The sequence below is a fragment of the Macaca mulatta genome, chromosome 19, assembly GCF_049350105.2.
Source record: "Macaca mulatta isolate MMU2019108-1 chromosome 19, T2T-MMU8v2.0, whole genome shotgun sequence".
Lineage (NCBI taxonomy): Eukaryota > Metazoa > Chordata > Mammalia > Primates > Cercopithecidae > Macaca > Macaca mulatta.
Window position 1 is genome coordinate 51,091,255 of NC_133424.1, and position 11,186 is coordinate 51,102,440.

The following is an 11,186-nucleotide window of genomic DNA, read 5'->3' on the forward strand; positions in this document are numbered from 1 at the left end:
AACTATATTTGTGGACTTGTCTATTTCACCTTTCAGCTCTATCGGTTTTTGCTTCATGTACCTGAATCTCTGTTGTTTGGTACATATACCTTAGGATTGCAATGTCTTAGAAGAATGATCCTTTGTTTTTAGCAATGTTTTTTGTGCTGAAGGAAAATATTTTCATATTAATATAGTATTTCCTTCCTTTTAAAAATTTATATTTAAAAAATATGTATGTGTATATATATATATATATTAGACAGAGTCTCACTCTGTTGCCCAAGATGGAGTGCAAGGGCATGGGCTCAGCTCACTGCAGTCTCTGCCTCCCAGGTTCACGCAATTCTCCTGCTTCAGCCTCCCAAGTAGCGGCGATTACAGGCACCCATGACCACGCCTGGCTAATTTTCGTATTTTTAGTAGAGACAGGGTTTCACCATGTTGGCCACGCTGGTCTTGAACTCCTGACCTCAAGTGATCTACCCACCTTGGCCTCCCAAAGTGCTGGGATTATAGGGATGAGCCACCATGCCCAGCCTAAAATTTATATTTATAATAATATAAATTAATAAAATTAATATTTTTTCTATTATTTTATTTTCAACCTACCTATGTTGTTATATTTGGAGTAAAGCTTTTTGGAGACAGTATCTACTTGGGTCATTTTTTAAAATTCACTCTACCTATCTCTGGTCTTTTATTTCATGTAAGTAGACTATTTACATTTCAAGTGGTTATTGATATGTTTAGACTTAACTTTATCATTTTATTATTCATCTTCCATTTGCTCCGTTTCTCATTCTTATTTTTTCTTGCATTCCTTTCAGTTATATGAGCAATTTTTAGCATTCCATTTTGATTTATTTTTGAATACATAATTTGTAGAATTTTCTTTTTTTTTTGAGACGGAGTCTTGCTCTGTCACCCAGGCTGGAGTGCAGTGGCCGGATCTCAGCTCACTGCAAGCTCCGCCTCCCGGGTTTACGCCATTCTCCTGCCTCAGCCTCCCGAGTAGCTGGGACTACAGGCGCCCGCCACCTCGCCCGGCTATTTTTTTGTATTTTTTAGTAGAGACGGGGTTTCACCGTGTTAGCCGGGATCGTCTCTCGATCTCCTGACCTCGTGATCCGCCCGTCTCGGCCTCCCAAAGTGCTGGGATTACAGGCTTGAGCCACCGCGCCCGGCCAATTTGTAGAATTTTCTTAGCACTTGCTCTAGTACTACAATATACATAACTGATTATAATCCAACTTATTGATATTTTACCACTTTGATTGAAGTGTTGAAACTTTACATCCATATACATCCTTTTACCCTCCCACCTATACATGTGTGTATATTCATATATAACTATTTTAAGTATTGTCTCTTCCTATAGACATCAGATGATACTATAATTTTTTCTTCAACCAACTACGACTTTTAAAAACTCATGAGAAGGGTAATCTGCTATATTTATCAATATTTTTGTCCATTCTGCTATTCTTCCTTCCTTTCTGAAGTTCTGAGCCTTTTCCCATAACATTTGGAGTTTGGAGAACTTCCTTTAATCATTCTTTAAAAATAATTCTGCTGATGACAAAGTCTTGTAGTCTTCCTTCATCTAAAAGCTTTTCATTTCTTCTTCATTCCCCAAAGATAATTTTGCTGGATATAAGATTCTTGGCTGGGTGCAGGGGCTCATGCCTGTAATCCCAGCACTGGGGCCTGAGGTGGGCAGATCACAAGGTCAGGAGTTCCAGGCCAGCCTGGCTAACATGTGAAACCCTGTCTCTAATAAAAGTACAAAAGTTAGCCGGGCATGGTGGCAGGCGCCTGTAGTCCTAGCTACTTGGGAGGCTGAGGCAGGAGAATCACTTGAACTCAGCAGATGGAGGTTGCAGTGAGCCAAGAGCACACCACTGCACTCCAGCCTGGAGGACAGAGCTAGACTCTGTCTCAAAAAAAAAAAAAAAAAAAACCGGGCGCGGTGGCTCACGCCTGTAATCCTAGCACTTTGGGAGGCCGAGGCGGGCGGATCACAAGGTCAGGAGATCGAGACCACGGTGAAACACCGTCTCTACTAAAAATACAAAAAATTAGCCGGGCGCGGTTGTGGGCGCCTGTAGTCCCAGCTACTCAGGAGGCTGAGGCAGGAGAATGGCGTGAATCCGGGAGGCAGAGCTTGCAGTGAGCCGAGATCGCGCCACTGCACTCCAGCCTGGGGGACACAGCAAGACTCCGTCTCAAAAAAAAAAAAAAAAAAAGATTCTCAGCAGATAGTTATTTTCTTGCAGCCCTTGAAGAGTATTGTTCCAGGCTTTCTTCTCCATGGTTTTTGATAAGAAATTTGTTGTCATTTTATCGGTGTTCCCCATAGACAATTTATAATTCCTCTCTAGCTGCTTCCAAGATAATTTTATTGTTTGTTTGCCTTTGTTTTCATAAGTTAGTTATACTGTGTTTTGGCATGGAGTCCCTCAGATTTATTCTGTTTAGTTTCTTGCATCTGTAGGTTTATGTCTTTCGCCAAATTTGGGAAGGTTTGGTCATTATTTCTTCAACTATTTTTCAGCCCCACTTTCTTTTCTCCTTCTGTTAATCTGTTAATATAAATGTTAGCTATTTTGTAATTGTCCTGCAGGTTCTCTGAGCCCTTGTTAGTCATTTTATGTTTCTCTTTTTTAAAGTTGATTGTCCCTCTGTTTTTTGGATTGGGTAATTTTTATTGTTCTATCTTCAAGTTCACTTCTTATTTCCTTTGTCATGGTTATTCTGCTCTTGAGCCTTTCCACAGAGTTTTTATTTTAGTTATTATATTTTTCAGTTTTATCATTTCCATTTGGTTCTTTAAAAGCATATTTTCCATTTCTCTGGTGAGATTTTCCTTTTTTCCCATCTTTTCAAGGAATTTTGTACTTGTTTGGTGAAACATTTTTATGATGGCTACTTTAGATCTATGTCAGATAATTCCAAAATCTGATTCATCTCAGTGATAGACTGTTTATTGGCTTTTCTCATTCAAGTTGTGATTTTTCTGGTTGTTCATATTATTTATGATTTTTTAATTAGATCCTGGACATTTCTGATATTATGAGAGGAGATCCTGGGTCCTATTTAACTCTTCTATTTTAGCAGTCACTCTCTTTAGGTTAGCATGCAGGTCCTGGCCTACTTTTGTGTGTTGTGATTCCAATGACAATTTAGTTTTCAGAGCCCTTGCATTAGTATTCTGGTCTATTTCATTTGCCTGGTGCTGGTTGAGCTCACACCCAATTCCTGTTAGTACCAATAACAGAGGTTGAAAGCATTTTCTTGGGGCCTGCTTGGTACTGCTAGGTTAGGAGTAAGAGACACTGGCACAAAAGGGTAGAGAGTACTTCCCTGGGCTGGTGGTGCCAGCAGGTTCTTCCTTAATCTCCGCCATCCACCAGGGTGGGGAAAGCACCTACCTGGGTGCTTTCTGCTGCTGGATAGGGTGCTGGGGAGACGCTGGATCTAGACCACCTCCTGTCATTGGGTGAGAAATTGAGAGATGCTGGGCCACTGAGATGTTTCTCGAGTTCTAAGGCCCCTTGCCAGTTTTCCTTCTTTCTATGTTTCAGAGTCCTCTTAAGGATGTCTTATCATTCCAGGGTTTTTAGCAGAGAGAAGCCAGGAAAAATAAATCTATGTCATTTTGACAGAGAGGTTACCATTACCCTGGCTTCTTGTAGTCTCCTAAGATAGAAATCAAGTGAGATTACCAGATACAGTATTAAAGAGAAAAAAAAGAAAGTTTATTTTAGTTTGTGCACAAAGGGAGGTCAGCACCGTGAAAAGAAAAGGGTAGGCTGCTCTCCACAGGGAGCAAGTCAAACTGTCTTGTAGGGGTCCAGACGCCGTGATGTGCCTGTCATCACGTGTTAACAAGGGATTTCTTGGTGCCTGCACAATGGTTCAACATGCTTTTTCATACATTGCATGTAACATTAGCATTTTAAATCTCTACCTCTGAGCATGATTTTTAGCATTGAAATAAGGAAAATATCACTATAAGTTGAAACTTAAGCTGTTCCTGCAGCTTGTTGGGGAAGTCCCTAACCCCCTAAAGCAGGAACTTGTGGTTAATAGCTTCTTGGGCCTCTGACACTGACTGGCTGGAGATTAGGTATAGAACAGGAATTAAAAGAAATAAAGAATGTGTAAGCAAAACTCAGTTATATGTAAGAAAACCCAATTCCCCCTGAGGAAGAGAAAGAGCTGGAGTCCTTTAAAATTAACTGCCTGTTTTTCTGTGGCTAGTGAGCCTTATCTCTACCTTTCTCAGGCATTGTGAAGACTCTGTTTCTCTAGCTGTGCAGCTGCAAGGTCACTAGACAGATGATCCCAAGTGGTAAAACATGCTGTTCCTTGAAAAGTAAGAAATGATATAATGCATGTCTCAATTGAATAACTGTCTTTGTTTCTCATTTCTGTGCTATGCTTCCTCCTGCACAGATCTCCCCTGGCCCCATGAAATGCTTAAAAGGTAGCTTGACTCTTTGTTCAGGGCTCAGTCCTTTGGATGTTAACCTGACTGGGTCGGTGCACCTGAATAATTAAATAATTCCTCCTCAACCCCTCGGTCTCTCTGATTCCTTAATTATCCCGCTGCAGATAAGCTACAGCTTGAGTAAGGGGCTTTTGTTCTTTTTCACTAAACTACCTCAAAATAGGAAGCCAGCCAGCTGTCTTAGTCTCATTCCCAGCCAAGAGATTTCATTCTCCTTATTCTTAAGGGGGTTTTGGGCAAAGGTCTCTTCTGGAACTACTTTCTGCTAAGCATAGACATAGTCCCTACATCTATTTCCAGAAGGAGTAGGAATTTCTTGTGGCTTGCTGAAGGGGCTGATATGGCTCTGGGCTAGTGGTCTCTGAAACAGGCTGGAAGCCTGGCAAGACCATTTACTTGGCATGAAAGCATTATAGTCTGAAAGATGTGAATTTTACCAGCAGGTTAAACAAGGATGGTTTAAAAATTAAAAATTTAAAGATTAAAAAATTTAAATATTAAAAGAAGAAAGATAACCAATAAAGGCTTAAGAAAGGGAGGAACCAAGTTACAAGCCTTACAAGGGTAAGGTTGATCTGACACATTCTATACACTAAGTTGACTCTCCTTTACCAAAAGAGTGTAAACACTTTCCTGATTGTAAACTGCCTGGGTGTTAACCTCTACTTGCCCAGTAGTATTTATCCAAGTGCAACAGGAGGTTTGGTGACTGTACAAACATCTTCCTGTTCAGCTAATAAGTAATCTGGAAGTCTTGCATGATGATTAACTTCACATGAAACTACTGTAGTCTGGAAGACACAAATTTTACCAGCAGGTTAAAGAAGCATGGTTTAAAGATTAAAAGAAGAAAGATAGCTAATAAGGGCTTAAGAAAGGAAGGAACCAAGTTATGGAGGGTAAGGCCAAGCAGTTGTCCAACACCACATTAGCAAGAGAATTGAGAGAGATTCTTAGCCTTTCCAAGGCCTGCCTCACCTGGTCCACTATATGCCTAGGGCTACTGTGACTCCAGGCACCCTGCACCCAGACTAAAAGGAAGAGGTTACAGTAAGATAGAAGAGGGTACGGTGGTTGGGCACAGTGGCTCACGCCTGTAATCCCAGCACTTTGGAAGGCCGAGGTGGGAACATCACAGGGTCAGGAGATCGAGACCATCCTGGCTAACACAGTGAAACCCTGTCTCTAAAATACAAAAAATTAGCCGGGTGTGGTGGCATGTGCCTGTAGTCCCAGCTACTTGGGAGGCTGAGGCAGGAGAATTGCTTGAACCCAGGAAACGGAGGTTGCAGTGAGCCGAGATCGCACCACTGCACTCCAGCCTGGGCGACAGAGCGAGAGTCCATCTTAAAAAAAAAAAAAGGAGGGTACAGTGGGAGCATGATTCATGCCAGACCCTCACCGTATCCTGAGTATGACCTGTGCACCTGGGCTAATAGGGAAATGATCCAAAACCATCTTACCCAGCTAGGGTAATATTTTATTATTATATTGTCTGCTAAACTTTTCCCAAGTTGATAATGTATTTCAAAGCCTGATTTAAGTCTTCATCTATTAGCAAGTTTGTCTTGAGAAAAGACTGCTCCAATAGGTCATTTTAAAAGGGCTGAGGTTTAAGTTTCCCTTTGGGGTGGATCTTATTCTTAGTAAGGCAAGAGGGAGGCACTTAATCCATGATTTCTGGGCTTCTTGGCATACTGTAGCCAAGGTTCTTTTTAAGGGTTTGATTCATTCTCTCAATTTTCCCAGAAGATTGAGGATACCAGGCAGAGTGAAGTTTGTATTGGATGCTAAGACTGCTAGGCAGCCCTTGGGTGACCTAGGTGATAAAAGACAGCCTATTGTCACTTTGTAGGAAGGCTGGAAGCCCAAACCTAGGAATTCCTGGTGTAAGCAGCCATTTACTTTTTGTTTGGTTTGGTTTTTATTATTATTATTATTATTATTATTATTTTTTTTTTGACAAGAGTCTCGCTCTTGTCACCCAGGCTGGAATGCAAGGCACAATCTCAGCTCACTGCAACCTCCGCCTCCAGGGTTCAAGCGATTCTCCTGCCTCAGCCTCCCTAGTAGCTGGGATTACAGGTGCCCCATGCCACCACGCTCAGCTAATCTTTGTATTTTTAGTAGAGATGGGGTTTCACCATGTTGGCCAGGCTGGTCTCAAACTCCTGACCTCAGGTGATCCACCTACCTCAGCCTCCCAAAGTGCTGGGATTACAGGCGTGAGCCACTGCACCCGGCCTTTAAGCAGTCATTTACAAACTTCAATTGCTTTTTCTGTTTGTATGGGGAAAGTTTCCACCCAACCTGTGAAAGTGTCTATAAAAATCAGAATATATTTGAATTCCCCTTTAGAGGGTATCTGTGTAATTTGCCAGTCTTCTCCAGGATAGGTCCCCTTATGCTGCACTGGGGCAGAGTCAATGGATGGGCTCAGGAATTATTTCCAAGACAAATTTCACATACTTGAGTTACAGAGTCCACTGTGGCTTTTTTATTTTTACTTTTTGAGACTGAGTCTCGCTCTGTCACCCAGGCAGCAGTGCAGTGGCACAATCTTCACTCACTGCAGCCTCTGCCTTTCAGGTTCAAGCATTTCTCCTGTTCCAGCCTCCCGAGTAGCTGGGATTACAGGTGCCTGCCACCACACCCAGCTAATTTTTGTATTTTTAGTAGAGATGGGGTTTCACTAAGTTGGCCAGTCTGGTCTCGAACTCCTGACATCAGGTAATCCACCCACCTCAGCCTCCCAAACTGCTGGGCTTACAGGTGTGAGTCACTGTACTCAGCCCACTGTGGCTTTTATTGTTGTTGTTGTTGTTGAGACAAGGTCTCGCTTTGTCACCCAGGCTGGAGTGCAATTGTGCAATCTTGGCTCACTGCTGCCTCAACCTCCCGGGCTCGAGCAATCCTCCCACCTCAGCTTCCCAAGTAGTTAGGACCACAGATGCATTCCGCCATGCCCAGATAACTTTTAAAAATGTTTTTGTAGAGACAGGGCCTTACCATGTTGCCCAGGCTGGTCCTGATCTCCAGGGCTCAAGCAATCTTCCTGCCTCTGCCTCCCCAAATGCTGGGATTACTGGTGTGAACCACCATGCCTGTCATGCTGTAGCTTTTAAAGCCTTGCCCACGAGGAGATTTTGGATTAAATTCCATAGTGAGTCTCTCTCATAATGAGTTGCCTCATGAAGGCTTTTGATGACTTTCCATTGGTCGGCCTCTGGTAGGAAGAGGCATTGTTGCTGATCTTCTAGACACCCTAACCATCTAAATTATACCCTCTTTCATCTGCTCAATTTTTGACTGTACTGGGGATTTGAAGGCAAAGTGGAGAGACCAATTACAAGGGCCAAAATGGTCCCATTCGAGCTGCCTGTTTGGCGGCTCTATCAGCCTGGTTGTTTCCTTGGCTGATTAAAAAATCGTCTTTTTCTTCCCCTTTACAGGATATAACAGCTATTTGCGCAGGGAGCTTAATATGGTCTGGCTCTGTGCTCCCACCCAAATCTCATCTTGAATTGTAATCTCCTCATGTCAAGGGAAGTACTTGGTGGGAGGTGATTGGATCACAGGGGCAGTTTCCCCAATGCTGTTTTCATGATAGTACATGAGTTCTCATGAGATCTGATAACTTAAGTGTGTGGCTTCCTTCACTCACTCTCTTGCTGCCATGTAAGATGTTCTTTGCTTCCCCTTCACCTTCTGCCATGGTTGTTTCCTGAAGCCTCCCAGTCATGCAGAACTGTGAGTCAATTAAACTTCCTTTGTTTATAAATTACCCAGTCTCAGGTATGTCTTTATAACAGTGTGAGAATGGACTAATGCAGAGCTGAATGCCTCAAGAAGGAATAAAATCGCTTCCTTGTGTTTTATCGGGGAGCTCCTGGCAATTAGCATTCTCCTCTCTTTCCAGACAGTTGCAGGAGCATGAAGCATTAGGAATCCATACTTAGAATCAGTATATATATTAAGTCTCTTCCCTTCTCCAAGCTGGAGAGCCCTTAACTAAGGCTTAGAGCTCTGCTTCCTGAGCTGAAGTGCTTGGGGGAAGTAATTTTGCCTCTCTGGTCCAGCGAACGTTGACAATAGCACGTCTTGCTTTCCAGGTTCCATTTTCTTTTTTTTTTTTTAGACGGAGTCTCGCTCTGTCACCCAGGCTGGAGTGCAATGGCACGATCTTGGCTCAAGGCAACCTCTGTCTCCCAGGTTCAAGCAATTCTCCTGTCTCAGCCTCCTGGGTAGCTGGGATTACAGGTGTACCATGAGTCAAGGAGTTCAAGACTAGCCTGGGCCACATGGTGAAACTCATTTCTGCTAAAATGCAAAAAATCAGCTGGGTGTGGTGGCATGCCACCATGCCAGGCCTATAGGCTCCATTTTCTACAAAACAACTCCCATCTGTAAACCACTCTTCATCTGGATTCTCTCAAGGGGTGTCCCGTAAATTTATCCAACTAGATCTGTTCTAAAGTTTCCACACAGGTGTGTTCCAGTGTCCCCAAGGTAGGTAAGGGAAGGATGGTGGCAGGATTCAAGGACTCATATATCTTTAAGGTCAAGTCTGAGGTTTCTAACAGTGGGGCTTGATTTTGAGTTAACCTTCCTCCAGTTAGCCAGTGGCTCCCTTTGATTTCCAACACATTCTGGACCTAGTAAGGAGTATAAACTTCAAGGGGTTGGCCTAGCATGAGTTTGGAGATCTCCCTGACCAGGAGGCTGGTGGTTGCCACTGCCCTAAGAGAGCCAGGCCACCCCTGGGCTTCTGGGTCCAGTTGGTTTTAAAAGTAAGTCACTGGCCTTTGGACAGGCCCTAGCTTCTGAATTAGGACTTCCAGGGCTTGCCCAAAGAGGTGGAGGCTATCTGGAAACCCCTGGGGTAGCATTGTCCAAGTATATTGGGGAGTTTCCTGGGTCTCTGGATCCTTCCATTCAAAGGCAAAAAGGTAGGTGAAGTCAGGATACAGCATATATAAAAGAAAGCATCCTTTAGATCCAGCACAGTGTAAAACTGTGTGCACTCAGGAATTTGAGAGGAGTGTGTATGAATTAGGGACTGAAGGATGAGTGGGAACAACTGAGTCATTCACTACTCTAAAGTGTGGAACAAAGTGGTATTCTCCTTTTGGTTTCTTCACAGGCAGGACTGGTGTATTACAAGGGGACTGCAGGACTGAATTAGTCTGTTCTGTGTAAATGTTTCCAGAAGGGGCCATATCCCTTGCAGGGCTTCTGGCCTCAAATGGTCTTTTGGCTTGCACGGGTAGGGTAGGCCTGGCTTAAGCTTTATTTTAATATTCTCCTCACTGATGACCTGTCCTGAAATGTTGGTATCCCATACAGACTTTTCCACTCAAATCAGTATCTTTTCTAGGACTGGGGGTAGCTTCTGACCTTGGGGAGCCAAAAGGGCCAGTAAATGGATTCCTTTCTCAGGGAGCACTGAGACTTGTATGTCATTCCCCTGAAGGGAAACTGAAGCTCCCAACTTAGATAATAGGTCATGAACCATTAAAGGAAGGGGACACTCAGGGACATATAGGAAGGAATGGGTGATAGCCTTAGATCCAATTTTACAAGTCAAAGGAAAGGTAAACTGTCTTACCTTGGGTTGACCATCTGTTCCTGTCATCGTACAATTGGCACTGAACAGAGATCCAACAGGGTGGGTCAGGACACAGTAGGAGGCTCTGGTATCCATAAGGAATTCACTTTTCCTACCTGCCATATTGAGGGTGACCCAAGGCTCCGCAGTAGTGACGGTGATGGAACTCTTCAGGACTGGAGGCAGATAAGTATTTGAGAACCCCTCATTCAAAGGGGGTAGCCTTTTTATTTGAGAGGCCAGCAACAAGAGGAGTGGGTTGGGGAGGTCCACTCCATCCTGGCTTCCCAGAAAACAATGGACAGTCCTTTCTTTAGTGCCTCTTCTTCTTACAGTAAGCACACTGGTTGCACCCCATTTCCACCAACATTGGGTGGGGTTTAGTTGGCCCCGCCATCCAGGTTTCTCTGTTACCTAAGGTCACCTCAAGGTGGGCCTGTGATTATGGCAGCCAAAATGTGTGTCTTTTAATTCTCTCGTTTTTCTCCTACTTCTCTGCCTGGTCCCAATTGTTAAAAATGTTGAAGACCTCTGCTACCAATGTTGCTTCAGAGGTCTAAGGGTCAGCTTCCAGCTTTTGAAGCTTTTCCCAAATGTCTGGCACAGTGTGGGTTATACAAATGCATGGCCAGAAGTGTTAGGCCTTCACTGGTCTTTGGGTCTATGCTACTATACTTTCTGAAAGCCTCAGAGAGCCTATTAAGGTACACAGCTGGATTTTTCATCCACTTCCTGAGCAATTATTTTACTTTATTATACTTTACTGGTTTTGTCTGACACTTCCTTATTTCCTCTGACATGCAATTAAGGAAGTGATTTATCCTTAACCAGTCCCTATCATCCGCATAAACCTACTGGGGGTTCTGCTCTGGGACTGCCTCACCAGATACCCAGTAAATGACATGGTCAGGATTACATCCGGCCATCTCCTCTGCATATTTCTTAGCCTTTTCAAGATTCGAGTATTTTCACCAGGAGTACAACAATGAGTTAGGACTACAAGAACACCTTGTCAAGTCAAAGGAAAGGTTAGACTAAACTTAATAAATTAATCACTACACCTATCTGGATTCTCAAGAACTG